At 34.5% G+C, this 21,174-nt stretch overlaps 1 non-coding gene across 1 annotated transcript; it reads right to left on the bottom strand.

Moving 5' to 3' along the window:
- Positions 1-20,573: 20,573 nt before the first annotated feature.
- LOC129228787 (small nucleolar RNA U3) lies at positions 20,574-20,774 on the bottom strand. The gene has a single exon (XR_008580975.1). It is a non-coding gene; the product is annotated as a small nucleolar RNA U3 (small nucleolar RNA).
- Between the last annotated feature and the right edge of the window lie 400 nt (positions 20,775-21,174).

Here is a 21,174-nt window from a genome sequence, read left to right as displayed (position 1 = left end):
CTTTCCAGACGCACGACTGGCTTTTAACGAGAAGATTTCTAAATTTCTCAGGTGGCTTCCAGGGTAACTTCAGGAAGGTTGCTGAATTTTAGCGGAAAATATTAATGGATTTTGCAAGATATGTTACTGGCAGAAATCGGGCACATCAGCTGCCCATTATTTTTCAGAAATGTTTCTGAATCGTTTTTACAGTGTAAGTCAACAAACTGTGACCTACACCTTACCTGCAAACTAGCAGAATAGAGGCTGGAGAGTTATGTCTCCTTCTATTACCAGGGGCGGCTCGTCGTTATGGGCAGGGTGGGCCCGGCCCACCCAAAAAAAAATTGTAATTAATAAAATACATTATTAACAAAAATATGTTTTTGTGTTCCAGTTTAAAAAAGCAAAAAGTATGGCGAACAAGAGATTTCCAACATCTAGCCCGCCCCCCTCTCCGCATATCTCTAAACATAACCAGAAAGTTTTTAAATCCCATTAATTTTAGCGCTGCGCACAGCTTTGAGAACTGTGGGCTCGCTCGAAGCTGCCCCCGAAACTAAGAGCCACGCCTCTGCCCTTAGCCTATCGCAAGGACTGAATCAGAAAGCGGAAAACGGCGGGTGACAACACCCGAAGGAATTCATTGCAACTCAAGGGTGGGCAAAATTCGCCGAGCCCGAACGAAATCGTAGTTGTCTATAGCGGTTTGGAGGGAAGAGTAGAGGTTAGAGGGGAAGAGTAGCAACTTCGTAAAAGGGCAGAGAATCAGCTGCCCCCTGCCCATGTTTCAGGGAAAACCTTTTATCATACCGTTCCGCTTCTGTTTTTTTTTTTTTTTTAGTCTTAATTTTTTTCCTCTTCAACAGCTATTACTATATATATAATTATATATGGCATGGAAATTGCCGGTTTCATGAGATTCAGTGCATTTGTGTTACAACGGATACATAACTATTTGTTTTTGGGGTTGGAGATGCTTATTCTCAATTTCTGTGTAAGGACTTTCGAATAGTAGAGCAGTCCGGTAGTCTGACCGCACCGGCCAAAAAAAAAAAAAAAAAAAAAAAAAAACGCCCACGAAAAAAATAATAAAATTAAAAAAAAAAGAAAACTTTAAAATACCTAATGATAATATTATTGAACACTAAATCTTTTACGTCAGTTTTGAGATTAATTTTCATAATTTTCTATGATTTCTCAGCAACTTTTTTTTACTTATGTCCATTTTTTTTTACCATAGTTACTTCTTGTCTTAACATTTAAATTATTTGTATAACAGTTATTTAATAAAGTTTTATTTATGTATTTACTTATTCATTTATTATTATTATTACTTTTTAAAAAGGAGGGGGGGGGGGACTTCAGCCGTCCGTAAATTTTTTTACTAGTTTTTAACGGTTCGCGAACATTTTTTTTTACAAGTTAAAAAAAAAACAGCACCGGTCCGCGTATTTCTTTTTTAAAGCTTTTGCAGGTCCGAATGTCAAAAAAAAAAAAAAAAAAAAAATCGAGAGACGCTGTAGAAATAACATTGCTGTTTTTCAGCTGATCGCAGTTCTATTGGTACGTGTACCTTAACTTTTTTTCTATCATATAGGTATAATTTTGTCATTAATTAAAATATTTAAGATCCTTTCAAACTATTGTGCCCATAACTAGTCAATTAAATATTTTGTTAAGGGTACATGTGTGACCGTAATTAATTTTTCAGCCACTCTTACTCAAAATTATTTAATGATGATGATAAAACAAAAGTTAAATTTGGAAGTCGATAAGTAAAAAATGCAGCAACAGAAATATTCTGTTCATTTCTTTTATATTATTTTTGTTGTTGTTCAGACAGACCGTTTAGACGCGATTTGTTAGTTATCCATGTTTTAGTTTTAAGGTTGCTTGAATTGTTAAGTCCAGATGCTTGTACTGTAATTAAAGTATTTTTGTAAATATTGTTGCATACCTTTTTATGCCTGTCCTGAAAATAATTTAATTCACCTAGCAATTCCATTTTTTGCGGGGGTGTTTTTAGTGGTAAGAAACGCAAATATTTTTCAATTTCGAAGCCTTTTGTTTTCTTTTTTTTTTTTTTTCCATTCTTACATGAAAGTGTTATCTTCTAGAAGTAACCAGAAACAATGGCCCAGCTAAGTTTCAATTATTTTACTCATAAGTAAAAAAAAAATAAAAAATGCCTTGTTCAAGAAATAAAAAAGAAAAAAAATTTTAATATTTAAAAATTGAGGTCAATTTAATATCAAAGTAATAATTTTGTTAGTTGTGCAAATAATCAGCTGTTTTAATGATTAGTGGGAATGTAATATTAAGCTCTCTTAATTAAAGTACGGCTTAATTAGTAGTTTCAAATGTATGTTAAAAAATAGTATTTAGTAGATTTGAGGATATACTGACAATTTATAATTTTGGTAGAATGCCTATTATTGATGTATTCCCCCCCCCCATCAGTTATTTTCACCTCAGAAATAATGACATTGATATGGTCTGTCACGGAGGTGGGGATCTTTCCATTAATATAAACCTAATTGATACATTTTTCATGGGAAATAATTTTTTCTTTGTTGCTACAGTCTGCCCATGTTAAGCATATGAAAACAAGTTCACTTTTTTTTTTTTTACATAAATTTACATCCCTGAAATTCAAGTTCACGGAGGTGAGAAGTCAGAATAACCATACCAAGTTTTTGAAGCAAAATCTATCTTTTTGTTTTTCGACAAAAATCTCACAACTTCAACTATGGCTAAAATAAGCAAGGGGACTCCCTTGTATCATGGAAAATAAAATTTGATGTCATTACTGCCACGTGTTGATGAGGGATGGCATTTTGTGTTTAAGTAACAGAGGTGAGAATTTACTATGACCCCTTGTCCTACTAAAACAAACTAAAAATCAATATTAAAAAATTAAATATACTTAAACAATCAGTATTTGAGAAACTTGTGAAAGGAACAATAAATAAGTATATACTTTTAATTAAACACGTTATTAAGCAACAAAAACAGTCAAACAAGTTGTGTGACATGCCATGGAGGTGAGAATTCACATGTTGTGAACCAAAAATTTTCTAAAATAAAAAATATTATTAAAAAATTGTTAGCAGATTTAAAGAGATATATTTTTGATGAAATTAAAAACCATTGTTAAATGAATTGTTCCCTAAAGTTTTTACTGTAAAAGCCCTGTGACAGAAAAGTTACTTTTTGAAGAATGACTCATAAACATAACTGCTGGCCCACCCACTAAATTAAGGCACGAGCCGCCACTGTCTATTACAACCTACTGCCCATACTGTAAAAATATTCCATGGTGTTCCTGGAAAATAACGAGCAGCTAATGTGACTAACATATCTAGCAAAACCCATTAACGTTTCACGCTAAAAGTCAGTAACCTTGCTGATATTAACCAGGGATCTTCCTACAGAAACCCTCCCAAACAGAGCCAGATATGTTTCTAGACTAACTCAGGAACCTTCAGTGAAAGCCTCTTATGCCTCTATTATAAGTAAATAAATAACTTGGCGCCTTCCTTATTCTCTGGGAAAACTCCTAAAGCAAATATGGCCAAAGCTATGACGGAATTGCAAGCAATTCCTTCAAAGCTACGCTATCCGGAGACTGCATTTCGCCCTTGATTGGAACTCTGGATCCAAAATTTCTTTTTCACAGGAAACTGGTGTAAGCCCTATAAATCCTGGAACGCTGCCCGAAAGTAATCAGTGACGCCTCAATTTTTTTTTTTTTTTTTTTTTTTTTTTTTTTTGCAGTGCGTATAAAAAAGTTAAAGGATCAATTGAGAAATAATGTAAAAGAGAAAGAACTTGCAGCTCCATACACTGTAAAAACGATTCAGAAACGTTCCTGGAAAATAATAGGCAGCTGATGTGCCCAATTTCTTCCAGTAGCATATCTCGCAAAAATCCGGAAAGTTTCTCGTTAAAATTCAGTAACCTTCCTGAAATTATCCTGAAAAATTCAGAAATCATCCCGTTTAAAGCCAGTCGTGTCTCTGGAACTTCAGAGTCATCTTAGGTAGGAGAATATATCAGCTTGGGACCCTCCTACTTTATTAAGTTCCAAAACGCAGTACTGCAAACATGGCCAAACCGAAGCCAGAATTGCATGTTAGGCATCTTCACTTGAGTGCAATTCTTGCAGAGCTACGAAGGCCACAGACTTATATTGCTCCCTTTAGGAACTTAGCTGAAGCCGCCGATACACGTTATAAATACTTTCAGTTAATCTTTAAACTGGGAGCTAAAAATATTTTTTTTCAACAGAGTGAAATCTGCATTTGTGCAACTTGTAGCAGTTCAGGAAACTTTTTGACAATGATACTTGATTTTTCCAGGAAGTGGATAAAAACCATTGAAATCCCGAAACGTTACAAGGAAATACTCAGGAACGTTTCGGAATTTTTTTAGTGTAACAACAAAAGAAACCAAACGATTGATGTTTTTCATTGGTATAAACCACATGTAGTGGCGGATTTAGGAATTTGCCGGAGTGGGGCAAAGCTCAAACTGCCACACTCCCCCTCTCTCTCCCCCTTCCCCAGACATATATACATCTATCCATCTTGCTATAAATTTTTCTATCAAGTTGAATTTTCGCATTAAAAAAAAAACTAAAGTGCGATATAGATTTATTAAAAATTCGTTTTCTACTAAAAATGTCATTACGAACATAATGACATTAAATTAATAATTTTCATCAATTAAGTTCCTCACCTTCCAAGTGTCGGTCAAGTCAACCGTGTCTGCCAGGAATACGCCGTCTTTCATGGGGAATATTGCATAATCGTCATCAGTCCGCTGAAAAATAGAAATAATCGCTGAAATTTAATCAGGGTAACGTGAAATAGCACGGCAAAGTGAAGCATTAAAATATATTCACTGTTTACAGCGCCACCTATCTAGCAATATGTATACTACGTTCTTTAACATGTTGTTGATAGTCAAAAAATAATAATAATAATAATAATAATAATAATAATAATAATAAAAAACTCTAAAGGTTAAGAAAAATAATAATGCAAGTCATTTTCACAAATTTGATGTACGTATTGTTACAAATTCTGTAAATAGTAATTATTTTTGTGATTAATTTGTCGTAATCTAGCTAAATTTGGCGTTTATTAAATTATCTCTCATTTAAAATTATTGCAGTAACATAACCTGTAAATAGTTTCTTGTAATGAATATACAGCCTCCGTACATTTGGCTGAAGTATAGGGCCCCCTCATTTCTGAATGATAAAATTTGTAAATGAAAAGAAAATACGAGAAGCATTTGGAATATTGTGGAAACTTTTCGATGTCTATAAATAGCCGTGCCACATGATAAAAAGTCAGTCTCGAGTTAGTTTTTGCTGGTGAACCGTTGTAGCGGTACGCTGGAGAGCTTGTATTGCTCTGTTTTGTGAAGCCTTTTGAGCTGTATTTTTTCGTATTTGGATGTAAATACGTGTGCAACCGTTGAGTTTACGGTGTTGATCAGTGGCGCACACAAGGGAGGGGTCCAAGGGGTCCGGACCCCTCCCATAGTTCTTGCTTTTCCCCCCGATTGAACACGATTCTACGAATTTTGTACGTAGATTAATTTCAAACAAAGGTAACATCTAATTTAAGATCTAATAAGAGATAAAATAAAATCATCATGCTAAAAATGTTTTTAAAATATTGTGCACTTTTCCTGCAACGAATTGCCTATAAGAAGCAGAATGGTGATTATATATAAATGAAATACACTGTAATAACCATGTTTTGAGTTTTGTAATCATATGTAGATTAAAATGCGATTCCATAATTTTGAATCCATTTTTTAATTATGAGAAAAGTAAAAGCGTAAATTATTTTGCTTTCTCGCTATTTATTTAAGTAAATTTCGATAAATAATGCTAAATATTTATTGAATAGTTTATTTTTTACTGCTTTCGTTCTCGGGAATCGATAAAATCAAGTCAATATGTTTGATGGCGTATTGGAGTATGATATGAGAATAAGGCTTTTGATTTCGACCCTCCCCTTGCAAAATTCCTGTGTGCGCCACTGATGTTGATTGATATTTCCTTAATTGCTGATGATTAATTTAGCAGTTGTTAACGATCTTTCCTGTACATAGTGTAAATAAATCTCCTGTGTTTTTATCAAGAACTGTGTCGTCCTTTCAAGAAAGTTGGATGTCACACCGGAACCTTTATCAATATTTTTTATATTTTGTGGTTTACCAAAAGTAAGTGTTTTATAATAAAATTATACAATTCGTGTAAGTAAGATTTTAAACCTTAATTGATATCTATTGATGTCCAGGTCAGTACTTATTCAGTTAATAATGTTTTAATTTAGAATATTTACGCAAAGGTATTTCTATGTTAAATCTGCCCTTGCGGCTTTTTTGACTTGCACTTGGGGGATCATTTTATTGTCGAATAAAAATAATTTAGCCAAATTTTCAGCTCTTTATCTCAAACGACTTTCGAGTTTTTCAAAAAACACCCGTTTTTTCGATTTTAATATTTTTTTCATAGTAAAATTCAAAATTAATTAATGGTAACTTTTTCCCTTATTCTTAGAAATAAAATACATGAAAAATTATTATAGTCATAATTTTTAAACGAAAAGCCGATTTTTGGCGATGGAAATTTTTTTTCAATGCTTTTCTAAGAAGTATTAACTCACCAAATTTCGTCAGAAAATGTCATTTATGCTCCTCTACACTCAGGAATTTTTTCAAATTTTTTGAAGTGGTGGAACAATGCGAAAAAAATTAAAAAGCGAAAAAAATTAAAAAGCAATTTTTTTTTCATAATTTTGCGTTTAAACAAGTTTAAATATTTTTTATTGGCAAAAAATTCATTCGAACAAAGTTAGTAAAAAATCGTCCGCTAATTAAAAATGAAAATTAAAAAAATATATTTCGAAAATACTTTCTTACCAGAAAAAAACATAAGAAAACCAGAAAAAAAAAAAACTGAGACAGATCCTTCATGAAATTATTAGGAGTGTAAAAAATGATTTAAGATTTTTTAGATAAACACTCAATCCTAAATTGAACGCAGTTTTGAATAATTTTTCAGTCTGGATCCAATAAAGCCAAAAATTTCGAATATTAAAGTAACTTTTTTACACCGTTTAACATATTTTTTTTTTAAATAACTGACATTATACATAATAATTTTCAACAATTTATAATGATTTTTTTTAAATTAAGGTTAATTTTCGTCACTGTCTTCATTTACAACCACTTTGACATTTTCAGCAATGAACAGACGACCCAATATTTCAGCAGGCAGGCTTTATTATTTTTGCCTAATATCGAGCATGAGACAGAAAATATGTGTCAAAATCAGCTGTCTCAAACTGTAAGACATTTAGCTGAGATGATGAGTGAAGATGGAATGATTAAAAACCATTATGTCAAAATCGCATCTAATCTTATAAAACTTGAAGTAAGATCACGACATATTAAGTCAAAAACACGTAGTTGCATTCTTGATTATCAGTCAAATAAGAATGACATCACTGGGATTACTCGATATTGTTGTGACTGTGCTAAGGGTAGGCGCTATGTTGGATATTGCTCACACATTGCTGCGGTCATATATTTTCTGTCTCATGCTCGATCTTTGGCAAAAAATAGTAAAGCTTGCCGAAATATTGAGTCATCTATCTGTTCATTGATGAAAAAGTTAGTGTCGTTGTGAGTAAAGACAGTGACAAAGACTAACCTTACTTAAAAAGCATTATAAATTGTTCAAAATAATTATATCTAATGTCAGTTATTTAAAAAAAAATGTATTAAACGATGTAAAAAAGTTACTTTAATATCCGAAATTTATGTCTTTATTGGATCCAGACTGAAAAACTTATTCAAAATAGCGTGGACAAATTATATAATCGTCTTTATGTACACAATTTAGCATTGAATAATATTTATTTAAAAACTCTTTAATGACTTTTAATACTCCTAATAACTTCATAAAGGATCTGTCTCAGTTTTTTTTCTGGTTTTCTTTATGTTTTTTCTTTTCTTTTTTTTTTTTTTAATTTTCATTTTTACTCCGCAGACGATTTTTTACTGACTTTGTACAAATGAATTTTTTGGAAATAAAAAATATTTAAACTTGTTTAAATGCAAAGTTATGAAAAAAAAAACACTTTTTAATTTCTTTGGCATTGTTCCACCTCTTCGAAAAATGCGAAAAAATTCCTGAATGTAGAAGAGTATAAAAGACATTTTCTCTGACAAAATTTGGTGAGTGACACTTTTCAGAAAAGAATTGAAAAAAATTTATTTAAATTTTATTTCTGTCGCTAAAAATCGGATTTTCGTCTAAAAATAATGACGGTATCAATTTGTCATGCATTTTATTCCTAAGAATAAGGAGAAAAATTACCTTCATTAATTTTGAATTTTACAATGAATAAAGATTAAAATCCAAAAAAAAAAGTTTTTTTTTTAGGAAAAACTCGAAGGTTGTTTGAGATAATGAGCTGAATATTTGGGTAAATTATTTTTATTCGACACTAAAATGATCTCCCAAGTGCGAGTCGAAAAAGCCGCTAGGGCAGATTTAACATAAAAACCCGGCTACTGCCTTTGTCAGATACACGCGAGGAAGAATAAAATAGCTTATTTCGTTTACTTAGTCATTAATTTATTGAATCATTTATTTATTTATTCGGTAATCAATTCATTCACCTTCCTTCCTTTATTAATTGACAGATTTATTAATTCATTTACTTATAATTTATTAAATCATTCTTTTGTTCACTCATTTATTTCTTCTGCAAAATTAGTTAATATTTTCATTCATTCATACAATATTTTTCATATATTCATTCAACTGATGAAATTGGTTTTTTAACAATTAATACAAAATATTTCTTTCATTTATCTTTCCATTTGACCCGAAAAAAGGTGAGAAGGGGGACTTCTACTTTTTTTTTTTTTTTTTTTTTAATAAGTTGCGACTTTGCTTTGCCGAAATGAAAAACAATGTTTAATGCAAACTTTACTGAAATATATTGCTCTTTCTTTATATACTATGACTCTTTTCACAGACAATTTCCAATTTGTTCATTTTTCAAAGGAAGCTATCTTAACTACAGACCTAAATGGTGTCCAAAAGTCAGGACGAACTTTAAAAATGAATAGTTCGAAAACAAATAAGGATAAAAAGGTGTGATTTACACTGAATTAATAGAAAAGAAGCCGGGTTTTGCGTGGCAACGAAACAAAAATAGTTCTGGTTTCTAACAACAGATGGCGCTATAGCTTTTTATTTCTCCATAATTCTTATAATACAGTTGAACTAAGAGGACTTTCTCAACTATGGACAACATGTCGGAAAGCATATGAGCTTCGACTACCACTACCTGCTGTCGTTGCTCCTTTTTATATCCTTTGTTACTTTGCATGTTCCTACATCAGAAATCTGACAGTGCCATCTATTGATCACCAACAGAACTATTTTTGTGTCTTTGTCAGACAAAACCCGGGTTCTTTTCCATCTGTTTAGTGCGCTCAAAACAGACAACTGCGACTTACGTGATAGACGGGTATACGGGATAGGTAGGTAGTATAATTCCCTTTTTAAAATTGTCAATAATTGTCTCAATAGTTAGTTTAGCTTATTGAATCAAGTTTTGCTATGGTATGCCAATAAACTTATGGTGTGTAGTTCGCAAATAAACATAAAATTCCAAATATGCACTAGCATTTTGCGCGAGTGTTTGAGACACTGAAGACATTGAAGATTCCTCCAGAGCATCCAGAGTTTGTGGAGGATTTTTGTAAACCTTGTCCTTTGCGGAACCCTATAAGAAGTCACAAGGTGAGAAGTCCGAACTCTCTACTATAGCACAAGTGTTATTACATTTCAAAAGAAGAAAACAGGTATAGTTAGGGAAAGCCTGAACTGGCCATATATTGTGAAGGCTACGCAGATCCTAATCATAGCATAGCTTCCAGGTTAGGTTGGCCCCAACTATACTTTCTGAGCTTTTATTTGTGGGGAGGGGATGTCAAAAGGACGCAAGTTTAATTAAGATTACTGCTCAAATGAACTGATGAGGTCGATGGCCTGTGAATGTTTTTTTTCTTTTTCTTTTTCTGCAAACTGCTATTATGCGCATCTCAAGCTACACCAAATAGCAGCATATCATAAAGTCTGACTGCGAAGAGTTGTCCCCTGGTCCCGCCTTGTTTCAGAAATATTCATTTTCGTGAAAGGGCGAATGGAGAGAAAGGTTCAAGAATGGAATTTGCAAGTGCCTCAACGGTTCAAGAGCTTAAATATGTCTCCTTAGAATTTAAGAAATTAGCCGAAGAGATACAACATTTTTATTTTGTGCGGTTAAGGCAGATGTCTCACTGGTCAGATTACATCCTACGTAAGTTGGTGGTTTTTGGTTTTACTTCTTTCAGCAGCCATTGGTGAGAAACAACAACACCTGATTAATGTCAATTAATAATTGGCGAGAATAGGATTGCAATAGAGTGCGAAGCTTGTCATTTTTACCTTTTCGCCAACTCAGTGCAGTTATTGCTGTAACGAAAACATTTCAGGTCTAAACAATCACATAACGAAAATATTCTAGGAGTAGGTTTTTTTTTTTCCATATCGCCAAAATGTTGCTGAATTCAAAAATATAGCACGCGTCTTTTCTTCCTTTTGTACCTATTTTAAGGAATGGACTCGTTTTCTCAAATGATTGACAAGGGACATTCGTTTGCGGTCGGACTATATCAACGCCCCCGTAATTCTAAATGCCTATCGCTTTTAATATAGAGCAAAAATGAAATCAAAGCAAAGGAGCGAGAACCAGTCAATGTTGGTGGGGAGGCCACTGCTATCTATTGAAGGTATTAGAAATTAATAGCGGAGAATTTGATCATTGGTATCTCCGTCGGATGGCCGACGGGTTATGCTGTTCTCAGAATCATTACCATGTATAGATATTCAGGAGGCGAAGTTTGAATTCATCGCCATAGAAATGCCATCATTGGATTGCCGCTAGATAGCGCTATCCTCAATGTGGGCGTTGACGGAAGTTTATTTTTTGAGGCAGATGCAATAGGCATTAAGTATTACACTGTAAAAACTATTCAGAAACGTTTCTGGAAAATAATGGGCAGCTGATGTGCCCAATTTCTGCCAGTAACATGTCTTGCAAAATCCAGGAATATTTTCCGCTAAAATTCAGTAACCTTCCTGAAGTTATCCTGGAAGATTCCTGAGAAATTCAGAAATCTTTCCGTTAAAAGCCAGTCGTGTGTCTGGAAAATTAGAGTAAATTTAAGAATGTATAATATAATAGCTCGGCATCTTCCTGATTTATCAAGGAAGTTCCAAGAGCATTATTGCAAACATGGCCAAAGCTATGCCAGAACTGCAAGTAAATGACGAGAATTTTACTTACCTGCAATTCTTGCAAAGCAAAGTAGTCCACACTTATTCGCTCCCTTTGGGAGCTTAATTAGCATGGACGGACTGCAAGTTACCTGAAGCCGATGCATTTTATAAATATGTTCAGTTAATTTTTAAACTGGGAGCTAAAAATATTTTTCACAACAGTGAAAAGTATGCATTCGTGCGACTTGTGGCAATTCAGGAAGCTTTTTGACAAGGATACTTGATTTTTCCAGGAAGTGGATGAAAACCATTAAAATCCCGAAACGTAACACAGAAATGCCCAGTAACGTTTCGGATTTTTTTACAGTGTACGGAAGCGTTGATCACATTAACACTCCCCCCCCCCCCTTTTTTTTTTTGAAGAAAGTTTCGAAAATTTTCAGGAAATATAGATGTTTTTTTATTTTATAAAATGGAGAAAATGATCACTTACTTGCGCTGGTACTGGAAAATGTATCAGATATAAATCGATATAATTCAACTGCAAATCCTTCAGCGACTTTTTGAAGAAATATTCCACAGATTCTGGACGAAGACCGTTACATGGAAGCTGTAATGGAAAGATATTTGGCATCATTTAAAATTATTTGACGCAACTTCTGGCAGAAAGATTTTTTTGCCTAGCTACAAGTCAAACTCAAATTTGATACAGTGAGTATAATTGGTATTCATTTTATTCAGCGGGTTAGTTTGGATGTAAGTATAGTAGAATTTAAATGTAACCAGCCATTTTATTCAATATCTTTAACTTTCTCGCTAATTTTTGGAGGAAGAAAAGAAACATTTCAGAAATTGTCAGTTAACATTTTTATAGATACGCTGTAAATTTCCATGGTGCGCCTCCAGAATTGTGTAGTAGGTTTTGACTTTATAGTAGTAGTGACTTTGTAGTAGGTGTGGACTTTTTATGGTCGCTGTATCTAACCGAGATCCAGTTCGTGGAATTTTTAGATGCAGAAAATCCTTAGCGTCTATATCGTAAGATTATGCGGAATGAAAAAGATCATTTTAGTATTCATTTGGCTTGAATTTTATAGGCAAAATTAAATTCTTAGTGAAGTTTTGCATCGTGCTCGCTAAGGTGCCTCCAAAAGTGGGAGCTCTTTTTTTTTTTTTTTTTTAAACACACAATTGAGGTATATAGCTATTCTCAGCGGAGAAGCTTTTACCTCCAATAATCCAATTTTTTGTTCCAGGACAACACAAAGACAACACAATAGATGGCGGCGCTATCTATGGACAGTTCGAGAGAATTTAGAAGCAGGCCAGGAGCCGAATAACTTCCTGGTCTGGCACCCCGAGAGGTATCGTTTCACTTGGAGGACATTGTGACCACGAGCATATTTAACGTCGCCCAGTCACCACTAATGACGACGGTGGATCTTCGACAAGTGGGAGTCTGCGCGTCAAAATTCTCAAGTGGTAATCACCGATGGTGTTGCCATATGAAAAAAATCGATACCAAATCCTGCGTAATGCACTACGTCATAAATAGGGTGGAACCAATACACACTCCCGTAGAAACAAAAGCAACAGTAGTTCCATGACGTGTCATTTTATGCTTAGGAAATAGAAAAAAAAGGTTATAATAGAGAGACTTTTCACCTTTCTCATTTGGATTATGAAATAATTTTTCTTTCTTTCTCTGAAAAATTGAGTTGAATATATTTATTACCCAAAAACCCAATGTGGTCTCAAAAGAATTCCATACAATTTATGTCTAATATAAATGAGCTCATTAAAACCATGCGAGGGGAAGGGGGACAAATTCATCCAGCCATGCTTCCTGTGGCAAGCAATTTCAAACCGGAAAATGAATGCAAAATCATTATTACCTGAACAAAAAACAAGTACCAAGCAAAGGTCAATAAAACATACTATAACTCCGACACACTATGCAAGGAGTCATGCAGGCCGTTATGAATAAAATAAGGGTATTTTTCCATCAAAGGTACGTTACTTGATTTGGCGACATGTTTACTTTCTACGTTGGCGACAGCCGAAAAATTGCTGAAAGCGATTGGCGATACCTACAAGCATGTGGCAACCCTAGAGTTTAGAAATTGAAGTTGCTAAATGCCACCAACGCCGAAATTTTTACTTTGCAATGGCTAAAAATAGACTCGCCAAAAATGACGATTGCTCAAAGTGACCTTTAACGGAAAAGTACCTAAATAGGAAAAAATATAATAATAAATAACATATACACTCATACACACACACAAGCCTAATAAGGCAACAAGCAACATGTCATGCAGTGGTACGTTTTTGAGCAATCACGATTGCTTATTGTTCTCATTTGACTGTTTTGAATTCCTGGGATTTTATTCTCCCCCGCCTCCCTCTGCACCGTCGGCCAGCCGCCTCACGATGCTGCTCCTCTAGCGAAAACCGTCTCCAGGTTGCGTCACTTACTTGCCTACACTTACACATACACACACACACATACGCTTACACATACACCTACACACATACAAACACACGCATACACATACCCCCCCCCCACATAAACACACAACTACCCACACACATACACATGTACTTACCCCCCCCCCCACACACACACAAACACACACGCTTACACACACACACACACTCGTGATCGCGAAAAACATAATTTGAATTCAAGATGTCAAAGTTCAAATTAATTCCCCCCCCCCTTTTTTTCATGTGCTTCTTAGAAGTTTGTAAACACGCGAAAATCCGATATAAATAAAGACAAAATAACCAAAAATAAATAAACTGCCGCTATTTATCAAGTTTTCGAAATAAATTTTGAAATTTTTGCTTCTTAGTAGAAATGACAGACCCACAGACACGCGCGTACACACCCAGCACTGCATACACAACACGCACACACATACATACATATACATACACACACGCACCCACACACATGCGCCTATACAAACACACACGCGCATTCATACACACACACACGCTCGTGATTGCGAAAAACATAATTTGAATTCAAGATGCCAGAAATTCAAATTAATATAATTTGTTTTGAGCAATCATGATTGCTTATTGTTCTCATTTGACTGTCCTTGATGTTACGCTGATTTTATTCCCCCTACCCCCTCCCGTCTCCCTCTGTAGCACTCCCGCCCATCGTCCTCTGCAGGCGCGGCTCCTCCGGTTCTGAGCAACGTCCCCCGAAATCCGCTTCTCCTGGTCGATGGCGTCCATGTCCTACGCACGCTCATATACACACACACGCCTATATGCATACACAAGTCTAAGTACACACAAGCCTACACCTGCACAAGCATCTGCACAGACAGAAAGACACACACGCTTACATGTTTGCACAGGTCTGCGCACACACAGGCCTACGCATGCATGCGCGCCTACATACACACACAACTATACACACGTAGCCGCCCAGGAGGAGGGGTAGGTTTGGGGGTTTCTAGAAACCCTTCTCCTGGACAGTTTCTGGAAACAATAACTCCAATGAGTAGGATCCTGTCGCAACTCGTGATTGCGAAAAACCATAATTTGAATTAAAAATATCAGAATTCAAATTATTATTTTTTTTTTCTAACCGAATTTTTGAAACGTGTCGAAAGACTTCTCGGACACCCTGTATATACAATTAAAGCATGAGTTTGACACACACACACAGTTCACCTTTAATTCCAAACGAATATTTTTGAGCCAGAGACACCACACACTACTAAATAGAACAATCGGCTTCCTAACTCTTCATCGCAGGCCACATCTACCGCTATGAGATGAGCCTGCTTTATTTATTATCATACCATACTGCCCTACTTAATGGTACATTGTGAAAATTATAGTTATACTAATCTTTTGGCAGAAAACACTGGTTGAAACGCATGCACTTACTTTACTATAAAAGTTTAAAATTTTTTTTAACCTTAATTCTTTCAGGAATCTATACTAATATTATAAAGAGAGAGAGAGCAGATCAAGGGCGCCCACATGCAAAATTTTAAGGGGGGAGGGTTCAGACATTTTCCTAATGGTTTAGCAGGATATTTTCCCCATAGAAACCAATTTCAGTACATATTACGTATAGTTATTAAAATTTGACATTTTCAATAACTTATTCAATAATTGCTGGAGAAGAAACGCTTTTAGATTTTTGCAAAAAAAGAAGTGCTAAAAGCAAGGAAATTCTAACTTCAAGGGCAATTCTAACTTCAAGAGGGGGCTTGAGCCCCCTATATGGGCGCCCTTGGAGCGGATTTTTGTGTGTTTATATGTTCGAGGTAATCTCCGGAACCACTGCAACTATTTGAAAAATTCTTTCACTATATGAAAGGTGCATTCTTACTGAGTGACACAGGCTATAATTTATGCATATATGTACTCATACTATTTTTAAACCAATAGTTTGTCTTCACTACCAGTTTCCGTTTCGTACTGTTTTGTTCTTATATGAAAACAATTCCACGTCCGTCCGCGATGTAAAAATGGTTAACAATTTTCCTCGAACTGAATGCCGAGGGATGCCGCCAGCATCAGAACCTCCAAAAGCTTTATGTGATTTGGTGTTGGAGAAGGTAGGGCATAGTATTTTACAGTGCACGCCGCTTATTAAAATCACATTCGTTCCGTGGACATTTGATTTTATAAAGCGGCTGATTTTATTAACCGGCATTCAAAAAAATGAAAGGTATTGAAGTTGAATAAAAATGAATTGAATTCATTTATTTCTGTGTTAAGTATTTCAAAATACAGTTATCATTTTAACTAAACATTAGATAAATTTTTTTTATAATTATTTACACAAGGATATTAAAATGTAGGTGTATTGTTGTTTGCTTAACAGAATTGGGCGAGCCAAGATTCAACATCGTTTGAGAGTTTACACAGTGTTTTGTTACTTTCACCATTATATTTTCCTCTTTGTTCTAAAGTGCATCGTAAATTATCGAGCGCTTTTCTGACATCTATCGAAAATGAAGAGGCAAATTTGACTTTGAGATATTCTCATCTTCTGAAACCGATTCCTACACTTCTTGGTGGCGCAATTTTTTACGTATGATGTCCAAAAGTTCGATCTTATAAAACGGCGATAGGATTTTATTAAAAGATGGTTTTAACATGTTTTGATATTTCAATGATTCTGTTCTTCCAGACTTGATTTTAAAAAGCGGCTGATTTTATAATCCAGTGATTTTATTAGTGGCGGGTACTGTATTCTATTAGCCCGGGACATTGAAAACCATTCAGAGTCACAGAATGTGAAGGCTTCAAAATTGAATTAAATATAACTGAGATCGACTTCCGGCAAATTAGTTTTCAATTCAAGTAGTGTAAACAGACGATAATAATCCGCGTTTTTTTTTTCTAAAAGTAGTAACTTTGCATGCATTTCGGGTTATCCTTTAAGACTTTGATTCATACTAAATAGGAAAGGGGAAACACTTTCAAATGAATTAAGTTCATTTAGTTTGGAAAATTCTCAACGGAAAGAGTTATTGCACACAATTACCTTACTTTCAAAGTTAAGAGTTAAAAAAACAACGAACTAAAAACATTGGATAGGGAAGAATTTGACAAAGAAGAAGATAAATAAATAGAAATTGTTTGCAAAATTATTCTTCATGATGATCGTATTTATGCATTTAAAACAATATAATTAGATAGCATAGCTCACAAATTTCTTATTAGAAAGAAATGGCCAAAGAAAAAAGTATAGGCATGTGAAAAAGCAAGTGTTTCGAAGAAAACGAGCACAAGAGGTTGAAAGTTATTTCCGGATTGAGAAAAACTCACCTCAAAGAAGTTAGAATATACAGTATTCATCCTATTAGCTAATCGGAATTTTGTCACTTAAGAATTTATTTAGAACATTTTCGTGGTCCAACATACTTCCAAAGCCTCTTACAAATAAAAATCCTGCCAACCTATCAAGCAGCATGTGTAGAACTCGGTCTTATAGGGGAACCTTATATACAAACCTTGGAAACTATAACCATATTTGATACATGTAACCTTCTGAATCCGCTCCCAAACTCATAGAATTTTTTATAACTACTTTTTCTTTTGGGTAAAAACTTTTGGAATATATTGCTCTGTGGCAAAAATTTTAAAAAAGATCTCTGTGGCGACATATTTCAAGACATATTTCAAGGAGAGCGTCAGCAGAAATACTATGATTGTCGTTTAATGTCAAGCGATATAAAAATTAAAGGCAGACTTTGTGAACGAAGCGGGCACTCAATAGAGGACTTTTGTTTGCCACCACCGCGCAAAATCAACAAAAACAATTCTATTAAAACATGATAAGTGCATGAAAACCAGGAACGGAGTTCAAAATGCAGTTCCTTATTCGCAGCATCACAACATGAAAATACATAAGGTATTGAAAACTCACCTGATACGGAATACAGTAAAATACCAATCTTATACATATAAAATCTGAGTATCTATCTATCTATGTCCAAGCTTCTTCTCCCGAACGACAGTGAACTGACCATCGAACCAGGTATCGATGGATTCGTAATCCTCCCGTCTTCATGTTTGGCTATTTAACATAATTCTCCGATAATAATTAGCGGAGATATCAATTAAAAACTTTTAATTATGACTCTTAGATTTCAAAATCAAATCACTATTTTTCGAAGGCTCTCCTCCATTCAAATTATTATTCAGTGCTTCATCTCAACTTTTCGCAAACAACGCTTTTATTAAAATGTATAGCGTGAAGAAAATTATTGAGATGAAAGATCTGTTGCCATTTTCTTTCTCGAATATGAAGAAGTAACATCCTTGATTTTGTTTTAAAGGCTTTTCCTGTATTCGTGAGATTTAAAATGTTTACTTTTTGGTTGTTTTCCCGCAAACTGCCGCAAAACTTTACTGATTTTTTTTTCTTTTCTTTTTGTTCAAGCCTGAGGGTTGAACAGGCGTCACTTGACATAACTTTTATTTTCGAGGTAGCCCGTGCAACGCCGGGCACGCAGCTAGTTTTAATTATATTTCCTGATATGTTTGCGCACAAATTTGTGTGTGAGCAAACAGATTGCGAACTATATATTCATAAATACGCAAATTGTTGTGTATTTACAAATACACAAGAACCGGCCATGTCAATCTAGGAAAATGGCGGATATGGGGAGGGGGTGCACTGTTTGCAGTACTCTTGATGCAGTATAATAATGAGTGGCATTGGCGCTTTTGGCACCAATTCGTGATTGAGTCATTTGTTTGGTATTTTTCATGCACATTTAATAATGCCCATGACGATGATTTCAACTTTACGACAATGAAATCTAGCAAGAAAGGGGTTGGTTATACACATAATACAGGAATGTTTTCCACGAGGTTACAGAAAAAAAAATCGTTTTATACGTACGATGTGCATCAAGTTAAACTAACGAAGTAAAAGGTTTATCACAATAGTTCAAATTATTTAAACCAGCGATAACGGTTCAGTTAGCAAATCCCCTCGAAGCGTGTTCCTAAAATTCTGGACCCTCTCCCCCTGCGCTCAAGAACGAGGATTCCTCTTCGAAAAGAGGCTAAGACCTACTAACCGCTCTAAAAATTTCATGAGCCTCTCTCCGGGGCACTCCTGTTGTGAAATTACTACCCATCAGTTAGAAATGAACAAAAGCATACTTTGGTTGTTTAAGAGCCATTGTCTGTAAGGATCAGGCAGGTTGTGATTGTTGACATTTTTAATTTTCTTTCAAATGTTGTTCCTTATCAAGAATGCAATGTTTGTGCAAAATATGAGCTTTGTCTGCCTTACCGTTTTTGGGAAATTAATTTTTTTAATTTAGGGGGCGTGGCACATTTTTGCGTGTTTTTCAAATTTGCAGATTTTAAAGTTCTTGTTGCTTTAAGCGCGCCTATAATGACATGGATTTTTAAATTCTATACTATTATATGGTCTTATTAGATACTATTACAGCTGTCAAATCGGTATCACTACGAGGGCGATGGCCACAAACTCCGTTTAAAAATGACCGAAAATGAATTTTTTTACTACATCCAATGCCAATTTTCTCAAAGCGCCTTCATGATGACACCAACGTTTTTACATAAATTCCTAGCTACACTTGCATACATCAAAAATATGTAATAAAATTGGTGTCACTATAAGAGCGCGAGAAGATATTGGAGCTTTTATGTGATAAATTTCACAAAAATGCAAATGTTTAAAATCTAACCACTACTCTCGCCCTCATAGCAGAGATCTGAAACTAATTAAATTTGATAACCAACATGTTCGTCTAACACATGAAATAAAAAAAATCGGTGTCACTCCTATTACTTTCGGAAACATAATCATTCCAAATTAGTATGTTATGGAGTTATTTAAAAAAAGACTTTTCTGATTCCAATGTTTTTTGCACGGTTTGTTTTAAACTTTAATATAAAATTACAGTAGTGACACTGAAAATAATATATTTCTAATGCTTTTTATAAAAAAGCTTTATAAAAAGCATTAGAAACACAGTAAATCGATATAGGTACAGATGGACGTATTGTGTAATGTGCATTATGGCTAAAATAGTCGTACTATATTTTTTCAACCATACTAATTTTTTATCTGTTATTTATACTAAAAATGCAGCTATTTATAACATAATGTAATAAATAGTGATGAGCATAATGTATTATATAGCGAGCATTCAGAATCTGAAACATAATTAGAGGATGACGTAGACTAAAACAAAGAAAATATAAAAAATCAAATCACCCAGTTTCAGAAAGACTGTCATCTCTTATTGATATCTGGTAATTTTGTAGCACTAAAGCTTGGGAAAACATGATATTCCGGAGAAATAGTAGAAGTTGACCATTTACAAATCTGAATACAATTAGCCCCCTCATAGCACAGATCTGAAACTAATTTGATAACCAACACGTTTGTCTAACATTTAAACGAATAAAATTAGTGTCACTCCTACTACTTTTGGAAATATAATAATTCAAAGTTAGTATGTTGTGGGGCATTTTTTTCATTTATTATTATTTGTTAAAATTATTTTATTTGTTTATTTATGTATTTTGTTAATTTAATTTTATCACACCCAGATAGTGTTTTGACCATATTTATTTTTAATTTATTACAAAGAAGCAACGTATAATATAAACAGCTTTGGGCAGTAAGAGCGTCTTTATCTTTAATAATTCACCAGAAAAGGATTATGCATTCTATTTTTTGCTCGTAATAACCACTCAGAACGAGTTCCTACCCTCCAACCGCTACGAGAACAGAAGGCGCGATCATCAATGGTATGTCAGAGACTTGACACACCGGCTTCACGCTCAGGTAGAAGCCCCATTCCACATCATCGTGGTTGGGTATTCTGCGAAGTTCGGTGAGCGAACTCGCTAATCATACTATAGAAATGATCCTATGAAGTATGATCTTGACTCGGTGAGTTTACGTTTCCCTTCTTATACTAATGATGATCTGATACCAAACTGGGAGCTAAAACCTAAATACTCCCAAATCTCACCTATCACAGTATACCTCCGTCATTTTAGGGTGATATGGAGAGTGCTGCGTCGCCCACCCCGACTTTGAGAATTTGAGATATTTATTTTCACAAACGCGAGCATGGCTTCTGCTTATTTTCGATAATAATGCTTTGAGTATTCATACCCTTGCCCCCCCCCCCCCTAGACAAAATTGAAACGATGCACCTGATCTATTGTCATCACTAGAAATAGTCATTGTAAAATTTGGGCAGTTTCTTTCTTTTCTGTATTTTGGTATGCCCGTGATAATTCTTAAATGTTTGTTTTGATAAGAGATTTGTGAGACAACT

This window comes from Uloborus diversus, chromosome 8 (genome assembly GCF_026930045.1).
Source record: "Uloborus diversus isolate 005 chromosome 8, Udiv.v.3.1, whole genome shotgun sequence".
Classification (NCBI taxonomy): domain Eukaryota; kingdom Metazoa; phylum Arthropoda; class Arachnida; order Araneae; family Uloboridae; genus Uloborus; species Uloborus diversus.
This window is presented reverse-complemented; position numbering and strand designations above follow the sequence as displayed.